Raw genomic sequence first — 14,775 nt, forward strand, 5'->3', positions numbered from 1 at the left:
AATCAAAACACTTAATTTGTGTAACTTACAGATTGCAATGCGATAAATTTATTAGCTTTCGTTTTATTTTAGTGTTTTTTTATGCTTTGTATATTTGGTATCACCTTATCTGTACGTTTGGCCGTTTTCCTAGGCAAGGTTCGGCAACTATGTGCTTCACAAAAAATTTTGGTTTGCAAGTGGAAGTGGTGCTGGCGAGTTGGTTCACAGCAGCAGAAAATAGCTCTTTGAGTTTGTTTTACGCATTCTTTTCTCTATGCCATTTGAGCGCGTCACGGCCGACTTTGGAGTATGACAGTGGCTCATCGCAGCAGAAAACGGACTTCGTAATGTGAGTGGCGGTTCTTGCTTCGAAATTGACTGGTTACGTTCGCGCCTTCGGTCCTCAGTGTGTACTCGCTAATGTGTTCTTTCCCGCTGCTCTGAGGAACCTTCATGTCAGCGCAGTTCTTAACGATCGGAGTATACAAGGTGATCGAAAGCAAAAAATGACTTTTCATTTAGCCTGTAATTCAGTGAAGAAGGCACGTTCTTGTGACCCTGTCATTTCTATGGGTCTCGCGAAACCTGCTGTCGTAGTTCTGAAACTCGGATTTTCCAGCTGTGCGCAACTGCCGGTGACGTGCCCTTGCTTATCGCGCGTATTCTGTCACTCTCTGCATCGCTGTCGGTGTAGCGATCCCTTCTGACACGCCCCGTAAGGCTCAGCAGCGCTTGTAGTATTTTAGCATCCATGAAAACACCATCGATCCGGCCAGACGCATCGATTCACCCAGACAGAGAACGTCGTCTAGCTGCTCGCATGCGCGGTTCTCGGGGTGATGCACACGAAACGCCCTGTCTATTTTTCTCTGGAAGTGCTTCGAACAATGCATATAACACGGGGTTCTGCGCGCGGCTCCGTTTGTATCGCTGTTGGCAAGCGTCGGCGAGGCTTTGCCGCGGGGGCCGTGCGTGAAAGCCTAGCATGGCCAGCTGCTTTTATTGTGCCAGCGTATGAGTTCAATGTGTGTTTCGTCGGTAACGATATCCGCTGCTTTAAACCGCCTGCATCTAAAACTGCCAGCTTGTCGCGCTGTGCTTTGGATATTGGATGCCTTCAACACTTATTCGTACTTGAGTCAGTACAAAGGCAAGAGCTCGCGGCCACTTGCACATGCGGACCCTGTTTTGAGCTCGTGACTGGTTTTGCGCAACGGCTTACATACGCGTGTTAAAACAGCGCTAGAAACACAGACAGATAGGAAGACAAACACACAGCGCAATGTGTGTTTGTCTTCCTGTCTGTCCTTGTTTCTATCGCTGTTTTAGCGCAATGTGTGTTTGTCTTCCTCTCTATCCTTGTTTCTATCGCTGTTTTAACATAATGTCCAACCAACTGGCCCAACAATCCACTTTACATATACTAGAGCACGCAGGCACTTGTAACCCCTCCCTTTCATCCTCTAAATAAATAAAGCCCTGAGGAAACACCACCTGACGAGCATGGAGCAGGTCACACGGAATGATGGGATATTTAAGCCACATCTGCAGGATATCAGATAAATTAAATTGTTATTAATGTGTATTAAAATCAGTTCGTAAGCTCAAAGCACTCACGAAACTAGAGCCCGTATACGAAGGCATTGCCAGGGCGGGGAGAGCTGCTTTAATATTATTTTTTTGTTACAGTTCCGGTGTTTGCATAGTTAAGCACTTCCACTTTTTTTAGGCTACGGGTTTTGTTGTGGCATTGTCTACTGTTATTTACTTTGCCTGATTCCCTTCTTACATAAAAATGGTACAATAGCACAGTACTACATAGTACAATTATAATGCATATCACTACTCAAGCATCCACTTGATGCTGCTAACCCGGCCTCGGACTTATACGTACACTCCTACAAGTGGTACCTTCAAACATATAAACATGTTAGTTTTTAAAGAATTTTGTAGTAAATGTGTTATTTTTGGCTGGCATGGAGCCAAGACGCTTAGTTGCAAAGTTTTGTTGGTTAAAGTTTATTGTTACTACGCAAAATTAGATCAACAGCTCTAGAAAAGTGGTAAATTAGGGGCTTAAAGTAAACTTATGTTGATCCGGAACACTATTTAATGTTGTAACATTTTCATAACGCTATAAGCTAATGTTCCAATTCAGACATTACTGAAACATACTGTTGTCCTGACTTATAGCACAGCTGGTGGTGGTTGTAAAACTTTAATATCCAAGAGATACAGGATGGACGTCAATCTATCCGCCTACAAGGCGGCCTGGAGTCCTTGAATCCAGGCGGCGTATTCGGCCAGTCGAATTACTCCTAGCTGCGTGTCAGGGTGTGAGCTCAACAGTAGAGTCACCCAAAATTCTTTTGTTTTTCTCTCTTGATTTATATTTTCGATATGTGAACATGTCCATATCATATGTACCAGATCCGCCTTATCGTGACATAGTTTGCATCTATCTGAGAATTGCTCTGGGTACTGCTGGCTAAGGGTTGCTGGATTCGAAAAAGTCCTTGTTTGTAAGTGCCTCCAGATGCTTTCTTGGCTCCTATTTAGTGTCCTCACCGATTTACCGCTAAGCATGTATTGTTAGTGGTACAACAAGCTTCATGTGCTTTATATTTTCATGTTACACCTGTGCTTGTTTGTAATGCTAATTTCTATTTTTATATGAAACATTACATAAATGATTTGAACATTAAAAATATGCAAATGTTTTATTGCTAATATTACTTTTTAATTTTATATGACACATTCTGTAAATATTTCAAACATGAAAAATAGCATTACATATTAATTTTTAGAAGGTTAGCATTGTTGCATAACAAATAAATAACATTATTTTAACATTTCTATTTCCGTATTCATAATGCCTCTTCAGGTGGTACTGAGTATGACATCACTGGTTTTCTTATATTTTGCACCTCTTTGTTTGTATATAACTACAATTTAAAGTATGTTGATTTGTCTGCATTATATAAACTTGTTCTTTCTGTGCTGTACATAGTGACTCACTTCAGTGGGGCAACGTGGAACTTTCTACTCAACATCGTTCGTTTAAAAAGAATTGCACATATTGTACAGGTCCAATTAGGAAAAGTTCAGGACTGACACCTTCTCTGGGGTGAGTGCCAAAATGGTGCAACTGTCTCATCCATGAAAGCAGACAACTGCTTGTGCTTGCTGAAATGGGTTGTGCATTCTGAAAACAGTGCAGATAATAGTTCTTCTGCTCCGTCAACGAGAATGGGGCCAGAGTTCACCAAAGAAAAGGCTACACATACTTCACACGAGGTCTAAAAAGTAATATACACATGCTGTGTAATGTATGTTGGCAGTTCAGCCACGTTTAAGAAAAGAGCATGTGTCTTTTGCACCAGCTGTGATGAGGTGCACATGCATCGATGCTGGTTCTTGACAATACTTCACTGGAGTGTGCTATTTGGAAATTCTTTCCACGGTTCAGGATGTTGGTGGTGGCCAATTTACTCACTATGTCAAGGCTAGCAAGCCATTAAGCCTTCACCCAATAATTTGTTTTGAGTGAAGCCAGTGCCAATGTTACACTTGAATGGTCAGAGCTGGTGCTGCACACTCGCAGCCTTTTGCAAAGGCGGGCACTGGAATGATAGTATGTGTTTCATATTTACCAAGCCAGGTTGTAAAAAAACTGTCTTACATAAACTACTGGACTGTATAGGCTTAAACACCGAAAGCAGCAATGGTGATAAGGTTTACGTTTGCGAATGTGATTCTGTGGTGAAGGGCAAAGTTCTGTCAGTGTCAGAAATTAGTCTGAGAGCTATGGGATGATTAGCATCAGAGGGCTATGGCAAAACTGAAAACGAGGGAGTACAAGGAGACATGAGGTAGGCATCTTTCGAAGCACAAGCTCAGAGTAAAATATAATATGAAGAACACCCCAGGAAATTGTATGATAATAGGTGGGCAGTTAAGGCATTTAAATACTTATACCTAGGGTATGTTAACTCACAGTGGAAAAGTAGGCGAAAACCAGCCAGTAAGTATGTAGGAAGACAGGAATGAGAAATAAAGGACATTAAATGGCAGGTAATAAACACAGAGGTTAAAAATTAGATAATTCGGTGGCAAAAAAAAAAAAAAAAAAAAAAAAAAGCAGACTTAGACCTATATAAAAACAAGGAAAAGCAAATTAAGCAAGAAGCATTCTATGACAACTTCAAGAGGCAGCAGCTTTCTCTTTGAAGCTAGATCAGGACGTCTCAAAACATAAAGCTACAAAAATAAGTTAAAGCAAGAAAACGAAACCTGTTCCTTTGTGTGGCAGATGCGTATAAGCAATTTAAGCATCTTATACTTGAATGGGACAGTAGCCATCCAGATGTTGATGGCTATAGAGATTAAGGAAGTGTGAACGAATCTGCAGTAGAAGTTAGCTAAGCAAGAAGTGTATGGTGGATTGGTTATTAAATAGCACGGCGGAGACGTAAGGATGCTAAATCAGAATTAAAAATGCTATTAAAAAATATTGCAAGTATAACTAAAGTTGTTAAAGTTGAAGGATTGCTTGAAGATATAGAAACATATGCTGAGCATGACAGTGACTGTCACTACCCCGTCGTTTGAAAAGGGACGCTTGGGGTTTTAGAATGCTCTAGTGTACTGTAGAGATAGTATAGTTGACAGGATCTGGCAGCAACTGGACTCGAGGGGAGGTAAACTGAAGGTTTATAGAGTAATTTACATAGTTACAACAGGTTGATCAGCGAGCACAACATGGAACTGGCTACAGGGAGAATCTTCCCTCCTCAGTATAGCCAAAGATGCAAGGGATCATCTTGCTCGGAAAAATTTACAGGTTCTTGGGCGCAATCTTTCATCACCAATCACAGAAAATTGAATACATACTAGTAAACACACAGGAAATGTTCGAGCAGCAAGATCCTCAACCTGAGTGGCTGTCAGTCCTCGACAAACTAAAATCATTTAATCCGTTCTATCATCGTGCATTAGCCAGAAAGTGATTGTTGCTTTTATTGTCACGTAAATGTATTTTGTTTTTGTTTGCTGCCAAGACAGTAATAAAAGAAAAAAATACAAACTGCATGGCACGCCTTCCAATTTCCGTCAGTTTAATTACCCTCTCTCTTAATACATAGTGCAAAAGGAACATCAAATTCGCTTCAAGCTTCGCTTGTTACATAGATATGATCATTAGCAAGGCTTCCAGAACACTCGGCTTCCTCAAACGGAACGGCTCGAAATTGGATTACGCCTCTTTGTTTTGGAACCCCCATCAGCAGTGGTTAAAGTCTGGTTCCATCGGGTGGGGGTCTCTAGTGATTCGAGCACAGGCGGAAAGGGAAATAAAAAGGGAAAGACAGAAAGCGGCTGGTGGTCTGTTTTTCACATCGTTTTATACAAACGGGAAGAAATTATTTCCCTCTGGGGCTTATAGAAAACATGTTCATGGTTCTTATTACGACTCACTGCGAAACTGTCGAAATAATAGAAATGTTTCCATTTCCACTGACAAGAAAATAAATGGTTGCCTGCTCCGTATTCATTCAATCCTTGTACTTTTAAGCGCGGGGGGTCTCGACCCCCGAGACCCCCCTGACTTTAAGCCCTGCCCATCAACCACACCTAGTAAAAAAATTCTCTGCAAAATACAGCCGCCCGTTTCATATCTAAAAGACTACTCGCGATCAGCAAGTGTAACTGAAATAAAAAAGCCCCCCACTTATCTCTTCTTGAAAGACGGAGAATGCTTTCCGTACTGTCCTTTTTCTACAAATTAAATCATATAGACACTCTTCCTTTGCCTTGTAACATATCACGCCGGCCCATTATTGATCACCAACTGAAAATGGAACCCATCTTTGCTCGGATTAATCTTTCATTCGTCTCTCGTTCTCGTTATCCGTCAATGGACTCTACTCCCTGGCACCCATTGCTCCTTCCTAACCCACTGCCCCTAACCCCCAATTTTCCCAAGTAAAGTTTATCATTCAATAAATTGCATCTTCCAATGATTACGAAACGCTTGCAACCGGTCTAAGAAGTCACTTCAAGCTGTAATCTCCATCCTTGCATTTTTTTTATATTCGTGTTAAAACGCTGCTCTCCGAAAAACTTGAAGGTTTGGCCCAATTGTCTTTATATTTTGAGTGTTTGAAGCCATAGCTTTTAAACATTGTGTTCCTGGCTAACGACTTATGTAATAATAATAATAATAATAATAATAATAATAATAATAATAATAATAATAATAATAATAATTGGTTCACAGGAAGGGAAAGGCGCAGTATCTATCACACTTGTTGCTGTGGACACCTGAGCCGCGCGGTAAGGGAAGGGATGAAGGTGGAAGAGAAAGTGGAAAGGGAGAAAGGGGAGCCGTAGTGGAGGGCTGCGGAGTAATTTCGACCACCTGGGGATCTTTAACGTGCGCTGACATCGCACAGCACACGGACGCCTCTTCGTTTCGTCTCCATCGAAACGCAGCAGCCGTGGTCGGATTCGAACCCGGGAACTCCGGCACAGTAGTCGGGCGTCTTACCACTGCACCACCCCGGCGGGGCAACTGATCGATCCACCTGATTGATTTATAGGAAGGGAAAGGCGCGGTAACTGTCTCGCTTGTTTTTGCGGACACCTCAACCGCGCCGTAAGAGAAGGGAGGAAGGTAGGAGGTAGCGCACGTTAAAGATCCCCAGGTGGTCGAAATTACACCGTAGCCCTCCACTACGGCTCCTCTTTCTCTCTCCACTTTCACACCCACCTCCCTCCCTTCCCTTACGGCACGGTTGAGGTGTCCACAGAAAACAAGTGAGACAGTTACTGCGCCTTTCCCTTCCTATAAATCAATCAGTCTCACCTCTGTCCGCACGAGGCAGCGAATGTGGCTCAGCTACAGAGCCAGTAGCAGGCCCGTGCATTTTTATTTCCTTTTGCCTACAGGCACGACAACAGCGATGTCAGTGCACGTTAAAGATCCCCAGGTGGCTGAAATTACTCCGGAGCCCTCCACTACGGAGCCCTGTATACATGGACTCGACAGCACCGGGTCGAGTAAGTGAGGTCACCATTACTCGACCCGATTGGTGTCTACACGAACTCGCTTTCTAGCGAGTAAGTATCGCAGCGGCGCGTAGCGTCGAGATTTGTAGTTATTGTGCAAGTTTTTTACTCGTATTTGATTCCGTTGCCTTTTACTATTGAGAGCTTCGATTATTCTTTTTTATCGTTGATGAGGGCTAAAAAGCATTCAACTTCGCTGACGCTCATCGCCGCTCCGGTTGCTTTTTAATCCCAGAGTTCGCCATAACTCGACTCGCTGACTCGACAGAGTCTACATGCTTTTAGACAAGCGGGTCAAGCGAGGTAACCTACCCCCTGCTAGCGAGTTAACGCGACCCGCTCCGCGGCTATTTTACTCTACCCGACTGGGTATACATGAACCCGACAACTGGTTTTTTACTCGACAGGCTTACTCGACCCGACTCTGTCGAGTCCATGTAACAGGGCTCGGTTATTCGCTTTTACTCCCACCTTCCTCCCATCCCTTACTGCGCGGTTGAGGTTTCCACAGAACAAGTGTGACAGATACTGCGCCTTTCCTTTCCTGTGAACCAATTATATATATTATAGTGGGGATTCACTGTGCTATAGCGGGCTTGCATTATGCAGCCCGGTGATTTGAGGCATGAGTTGTTTTAGTTTCTCTTCCTGTAAGTTTTCCCGTGCATCGAAGAAAAAAATAAAACCCGGTGTAGAATAGTGGTTAGCGCGCTCGGTTGGGGATCGTAGGGGGTAGTGGTTTGTCTCCTGGCGATGACACAGTTTTTTGTTGTTTTTTTTTTGTCAGTGCGAAGGGCGTTTTCTGGTCACACTTTGTGGTCACGAGGCATGAGGCAAGAAATGCTTTTGCGTTAAAACCAGTGGCACGACTGAACGTTATTCCGAAGCCCTCCACAACGATACCTCTCTCTTTGTCTCATAAATTTCAATCTCAGCTTTTTTTCTCCTCGGGGTGCGGCTCAGGTGTCCACCGATAAGTGTGGCAGGCATTGTAAGGTATTTTTGAGAAATTGCGTGCTACAGCATGAAACAGGTACGAGGAAACAGGACAACCAATCTTACGCAGGACAAGCGGTATTGGTTGTCATGTTTCCTTGTGTCTCACCGTAGCGGGGAATTTCTCACAAATGCTCAACCGACTAGCCCCAATCGCTGCACTGCTCATTTCCTTTCTTATAAACCAGTTTTACGGTTTGGCCGTCATTACAACCGCCACCGCTTAGGTGGTGGACGACGGCTGTTGCGGCGCGCATTGTTGTTGTTGTTGACCAAATAACATATGGTACATACCCACAGAGGGGGATCGGCAAGCGATGTCAGCGCACGTTAAAGATCCCCAGGTGGTCAAAATTACTCCGTAGCCCTCCACTACGGCTCCTCTTTCTCTCTATCCATTTTCACTCCCACCTTCCTCCCTTCCCTTACGGCGCGGTTCAGGTGTCCACAGCTACAAGTGTGACAGATACTGCGCCTTTCCCTTCCTGTGAATCATTATTATTATTATTAAGAATTGGGTAGCAAAGAAATTTTTTGAAGTATACTTTCATGTAACAAAAAAAACGAATGCGATTTGAGGGGTAGTGGAAAGGAAAGAAAAGGGGAAATAAATGAAATATAAAATGAAAAGTGGTAACACACATGGGAGATTGACACTGGAATTGTAGAACAAGTGATGTTGAAATATTTAGCAAGACAAACGATTTGATTTCAGTAAAAAAAAAAAAAAATGCATGGCGGTAAGAACAGACTTGTGACTGACCAAGGATGGTGGCGCCAAATGATAACAATGTCGGGCTACTTAAACTGAGGCCAAGCTGTTGCAATGGCCTTTCCATCAACTTTCTCAAGTTGTTGTTGGTGTTGTTGTGGCTGTAGGAAGAAGGAAAAGAAAATGCACGGGCCTGCTACTGGCTCTGTAGCTGAGCCACCTCCGCTGATTGATTGATTGATTGATTTATAGGAAGGGGAAGACGCGGTAACTGTCTCACTTGTTTTCTGTGAACCCGATTTCTTTATAGGAAGGGAAAGGCGCGGTAACTGTCTCACTTGTTTTCTGTGGACACCACAGCCGCGCCGTAAGGGAAGGGAGGAAGGTGGGAGTGAAAGAGGAAAGAGAGAGAGGAGCCGTAGTGGAGGGCTACGGAGTAATTTCGACCACCTGGGGATCTTTAACGTGGGCTGACATCGCACAGCACACGGACGCCTCTTCGTTTCGCCTCCATCGAAACGCAGCCGCCGAGGTCGGGTTCGAACCCGGGTACTCCGGCACAGTAGTCGGGCGTCTCACCACTGCACCACCCCGGCGGGGCTGTTTTCTGTGAACACCTCAACCGCGCCGTAAGAGAAGGGAGGGAGGTGGGAGTGAAAGTGGAAAGAGAGAAAGAGGAGCCGTCCGGTGCCTCGTGCGGACAGAAGAAACTAGAGAAGAAAAAGAGGAAGAGAAAGACGCGCGCCGCAACAGCCATCGTCCACCACCTAAGCGGTGGCGGGTGCAATGACGGCCTACAACAGATAAAAATTCGGTGGCAGGCTAGCGCCCGCCTCCAGCGGCATTGCCCTACCAGTCCCAGCCCCGTAGAGCCAGGAATAGCCACCCTTTAGCTGTCTTTCTCTTCTTCTTTTTTCTTTCTTCTCTATTTTCTTCTGTCCGCACGAGGCAGCGGAGGTGGCTCAGCTACAGAGCCATTAGCAGGCCCGTGCATTTTCTTTTCCTTCTTCCTACAGCCACAACAACAACAGGCGACTCGGGTTACAGGCTGGTCGACGCGCAAGATCAGGTCAGCTTGGCGTGTATACTTCAGTGAGTGGATCATTGGCGGAGCGGAAGCAATAAAATTGTCCCACAGGGCCGCAGGTATCAAATAATATATAATTGGTTTGCAGGAAAAGCGCTGTACTGTCACACTACTTCTGTGGACACCTGAACCGCGCCGTAAGGAAGGGGAGCAAGGTAGGAGTGAGATCGGTAAGTCCGGGAAAGAGGGGTCGTAGTGGAGGGCTGCGGAGCAATTGCGACTATATGGTGATCTTTAACGTGCACTGGCATCGCACCTCATATGAACGCCACTCTGTGTCGCCTCCATCGAAACGCAGCCGCCGGCCAAAGGGCCTAACGCGTCGTACGCGGGCGGCGGCAACCGCCAATGAGGTCCTTGACTAGGGATTCCACCTAGTATTTGTAAGGCCGAGGCCCTTAACTCTGCGCCAAACATACCTCCTTCTAAATATCAAATAAATGTGTTTACTACCACCACCTCCACCGATCGGTTTCGAACCCGGCAATTCCGGCACAGTATAGTCGGACATCTTAACCACTGCGATGGGTAGGGGGTGGCTTCTCTGGCCCTATGGGGCTGGGACTGGGCCGGGCTAGCCTGCTACCGGAGTTGTATCTGTCGTAGGCCGTTATTGCAACCGCCACCGCTTCGGTGGTGGACGACGGCTCTTGCGACGCGCGTCCTCTTCTTTCTCTTTATTCTCTATTTTCTCTTCAGTCAGCACGAGGCTTCTCTATTTTCTCTTTTGTACGCACGAGGCAGCGGAGGTGGCTCAGCTACGGAGTCAGCAGCTGGCCCGTGCATTTTCTTTCCCTTCTTACTACAGTCGCAACAACAACAACAACCACTGCGCCACCGCGGCGTGTCTGTGTGGTGCTGGGCCAGACCTCACATGCCGTTAGGAGTTTCGGTCGGTGAGCGGCCGACGTCATAAAGTGACGCACTTGCGTGTAACCTTTCGTGCTGGCGCGCTCCCTCCCGGCCCCGTGAACCGCGACTTCTTGCGTGGCATCATTTCCACTTGCCTCCGTGGTTGACCAGGAGACACCCCCTTAAACCTCAAGAGGTGCAGTTCACCCTGTAAAAATTTCCAGACATTCATCAAAGATGCCGCGAATTGCAGCGCTGGTTCTCGCCTCCCTGTGAATCTCGGCCAGAGTAGCCTGCGGTGACCAAGTGACTGCGCGTTCACGAGAGGCGCGTGATGCTTTCGTCATTAGGGCGCAATTACGCTTTCGGAATTCTTGTTCTCACTCAGTGACACGAAGTGACAGCCATAGCTACGTCGCGTCCCCCTTTCCCGGGCACATTTAGCCCGTGACTGCTAGTGGCGCTTAGTGAGGAACGTCCCTCTTCTCTGCTTCTGCGGCATGTAACTCATGGCCACAGGTCCAGCTAGATAACGTCGTCTTTTAGCAAACATTGAACGTGGTCATTTTCGGCTACGATGTATTGCGCCGCCCTCTTGTTGCGGAGGAAGGTGATCTTGGTTATAGATTCGTCTATACTTGTCGGATCGCCCATGTTATCCGCGTCTGCTGCGCCCGCGGTCTTCCGGTCGCGCGGGGTGTTCGTCAGGCCGCATTGGTTTTAACCGACGGTGGCGAGGAGAGAACTGCCGGCGGAAGTTAGGGCTGTGTCGGCACACGCCTCCGGGTAGAAATCAATTTAAAAACGAAGCGAAGAAAGCGCGCATCGTACCTCGGATTATGCTGCAGTGGCCGGCCTTCGTGAGAATGGTTTACTGCAAGTCGCAAAAGAAGGGCGGTAATGAGCGGTTTGTCGAGACGGCCGCCGCCTTCGCCCCCCACCACTTTTCATAACATCGCTGGCTGCATTGCGGACGTCTGCGCCATCAGTCGGAGCTTGTCGCCCGTCGTCTGGTACGTTTATTTGATCCGTGCAGGCGTGACGGTACGATACGGTTAGGCATCTTGCCCAAGAAAGCTCGCTCCTGGACGACGGATGTGGAGTTCTCTGCTCCACATACGCCGCAGTGGTGAACGCGACAAATTTCTCCCTCGCATCTTTCCTTCTCCTCCTGGCCCCTCTCCCGCGACACTGAACTTGGAGACGAGTAGGCCCTGCGCACCTAAGCGAGGAGGGAGTGGTAGCGGCTGTTACGTGCACACATATGCAAGGCAGCAAGATGATGCAGGCCGGTTTGCATATACAACACAGGAAAAGAAAAAAAGAAGCGCAGTGCCGCGCCAGAAATCACGATCTGCTGCTGCCGAATTATCCTCCCGGGCCGTCACGGCTCCGCCACCGCTCTTGATGCCTTCTCGAGCTCGTCGTTTCTTCTTCTTTTGAGTCTTGTCTTCGTAGTTGTTTTGTTGGGTGACACTTTTATATCTTTATTTCCGCGTCCCCGCCGCTGTCTTTCGTGGAAGTGGCGTGCAAAAAGAGAAAAAGACAACATCCGCGGTGACGCGACGAGGGAGGGTGTCGTTCCTTCTCGGGCACCCACGCTGGTTGGGTGAACTGCACTGCCCGCCAGGAAACGGCCAGCAGCATCCTCTGGGCGCAGCAGTCGTCTCACACACTGAGTTGCACGGGTCGGCGGCTGCAACGGCCCGGCAGTCGTTAGGACCGTCGTTAGCGCGCGCGAGCGTCAGTTGCATTGTAGCTGGCCGAAAGCAGATCGCCATCCCCTCCCCCGCGTCCTTCTCACTCGCGTCGTCCCTTTGCCCTGGAAACGGACCGCTTCACCCGCGGCCGCCTTGCACAAACGAGGGCCACACGCTGGTCTTCCCTGCTGTTGTGTGCCGTGTCGTCCATCCGCGGAGGAGGCCGGCGCCGCATGTAGAAGAGTCCAGCAGCGCAGTGTATTGTCGCTATCCCCGGAGGGCCGCCGCAAGGGAGGGAGAGGCATCTTCGTCGTGTGCGAACGGCCGATCTCGTCGGTCTTTGCTCCTCGCCTTGCGCTATCGGAACAGAGTCAGACAGCAGTTTGAGTCGCGCACGAAAAAACGCCCACCCGAGGTGGGAGCCATGGTGGTGGTCGGCGTGATGGACGGCTCTGTGCGCCTCTCGGCTGCCGGTGGAGGCTCTGGCCACGACCCGGCGGTAGCCGCGTTTGGGTGGTGCGCGTCGCGTCGCCTGGCCATCTCCGAGACGTCCTTGGGCGCGCTGGTTGCGTCGCCCACGCCGCCTCTGCTGCGCCGGCTCTTGCGGCCCGCCTGCTGCTCGCCCCACGGTGACGCGCTGCTCCAGGTGAGTTTGGAGCAGGGAATGGGCCGTCGTAGGCGGATGCTTGATAAGTGCCCCTTCCGCGAAGGCTTGCGAATGTGAATATGCTACTTTAGCGGGAAGGGATGGATGTCGGAACTCGTTCCGTGTGCCGCCCTCTGTTATTTTTGCATGCAGCCTCTGCAGAGTTGTTGATGATGCCCTAAGCTGGCCTTGCCCCCGCGCCGACGTGCTCCTTTTAGCACCATAAACTCATGGGCTATGTCAGCCTGTCTCTCGAGGCAGTGGCACGGACAGGGGCATATTATTTTATATTTTTTTTTGGTAGCCTCACCAAAATATATGTCTCTTGAGGCACGTTTTAAGGCGTCCTGGGATTTTGTGGTGGTGTAACTGGAGCACCTTATCGGTTTGCGATGATCGTGCTTGGCTCTCAGTAACGAGCAGTTAATCTCCCATATTGATGTAATACTTGAGTTACTTTTATGTATTGTAATACTTGCGTGCTACGCGTGTGGGCAAAGCTTGAAATGATATGGCAAGTGGACGCGCCATTTTGAATACCTCTGCGGACAGGACAGCATGCTGCGGAGAGACAGTAGTGCGCACAAGGGTCTTCTAGTAGCATCGCGCAGTAAATGTAGGCGGGGCGAGCATTGGCATGTGCCCAAGCATAGTTGCAGAACCAATGAGTATGGTACAGAGCCACGTGCCACCGAGGTTAGAGACGAGTTGATAGCAAAGAAAGTTGCGTGTTTTTTTTTTTTTTTTGGAAAGGAAAGCCGCACGAATGGTTTCACCGTTTCACTTCTGGGTTAGGGCTTCAGCTCCTCACAATCTCGCCGAGGTTTCAGCTGCCGGGTTGAAGGTATCGCGGCTGAAGGTAACAGACTAGGCCTATTTCTTTACCCTGCCGCAGACACTTTCCAGACGTGAGGCAGTACTCTAACAAGAGCTGCGGACTGGAACTTTCCTGAATCCGTGGCTATACAGCAGACTCTATCGCACCCTAGTCTCCCCTTAGTGCAAAGACTGTTACCAAATTGCCTTACTACTTCACATCATGTGGACACGTCTCGCAAATACCCGACTCGTGGGGGTCCCTTCTGCACACAACTGATTCAACTCAACAGCGCTGGATCGTCCAGCACGCATTGGAGACCGCAGCGTCCCAACGAATCCCTGCACTCTTCCTCTTGAGTTGTGCAACCGACTTACGGGTTGGTGTTATAGTTTTAACCTTGATCTTCCGCGGTGAACGAAATGATGAAAGCGGGGGTGAAAGGAGAGGGGTCTGGGCAATTTTCTACCAGCTGGGGTCTTTAACGTGCACTCGCATCGCACACGCCTGCAAGTTGTCTTTCGCCTTCCGCCTACATCGAAACGCAGCTGCTTATTGTACGGAAGGTCGATGAAACAAGAGGGGAAAAACTTTAACAGAGTTAAAAAAAAAAAAAAAGGTGAAGACACACCCGCCTGTGTTTTTCTTGGCCGCTGCTGCTTTTGTTGCGACTGAAGGAATAAGGAAAAGAAAACGCACTGGCCGGCCAACAGGCTCTTGCTGAGCCGCCACTGCTGCTTCGCGCGGGTAGAAGAAAGTTGAAAGAAATGCGAGAGGAAAGTTTGAAAGAGAGGAAGCCGTCGTCTGCCTCCGAAGCGACGATGGCCTTCGCCACAACGGATGAAGCCTCCTCCCTAGTTTCCCAGCTCCGGGGGGCCAAGAGCAGCGCCACCGCCCCTCACATCCCGTGCCTTC

General features: G+C 48.1%; 1 protein-coding gene across 1 annotated transcript in view; it reads left to right on the forward strand.

Moving 5' to 3' along the window:
• Window positions 1-166: 166 nt before the first annotated feature.
• Window positions 167-14,775, forward strand: part of LOC146197556 (uncharacterized) — a 115,069-nt gene continuing 100,460 nt past the window's right edge. Inside the window, exon 1 of the mRNA XM_084599461.1 lies at window positions 167-331. The gene's annotated coding sequence lies outside the window, so the exon portion shown is untranslated. The remainder of the gene's footprint in view (window positions 332-14,775) is intronic.

The sequence above is a fragment of the Amblyomma maculatum genome, chromosome 3 (assembly GCF_055883805.1).
Source record: "Amblyomma maculatum isolate TAMU_Amacu chromosome 3, ASM5588380v1, whole genome shotgun sequence".
NCBI lineage: Eukaryota > Metazoa > Arthropoda > Arachnida > Ixodida > Ixodidae > Amblyomma > Amblyomma maculatum.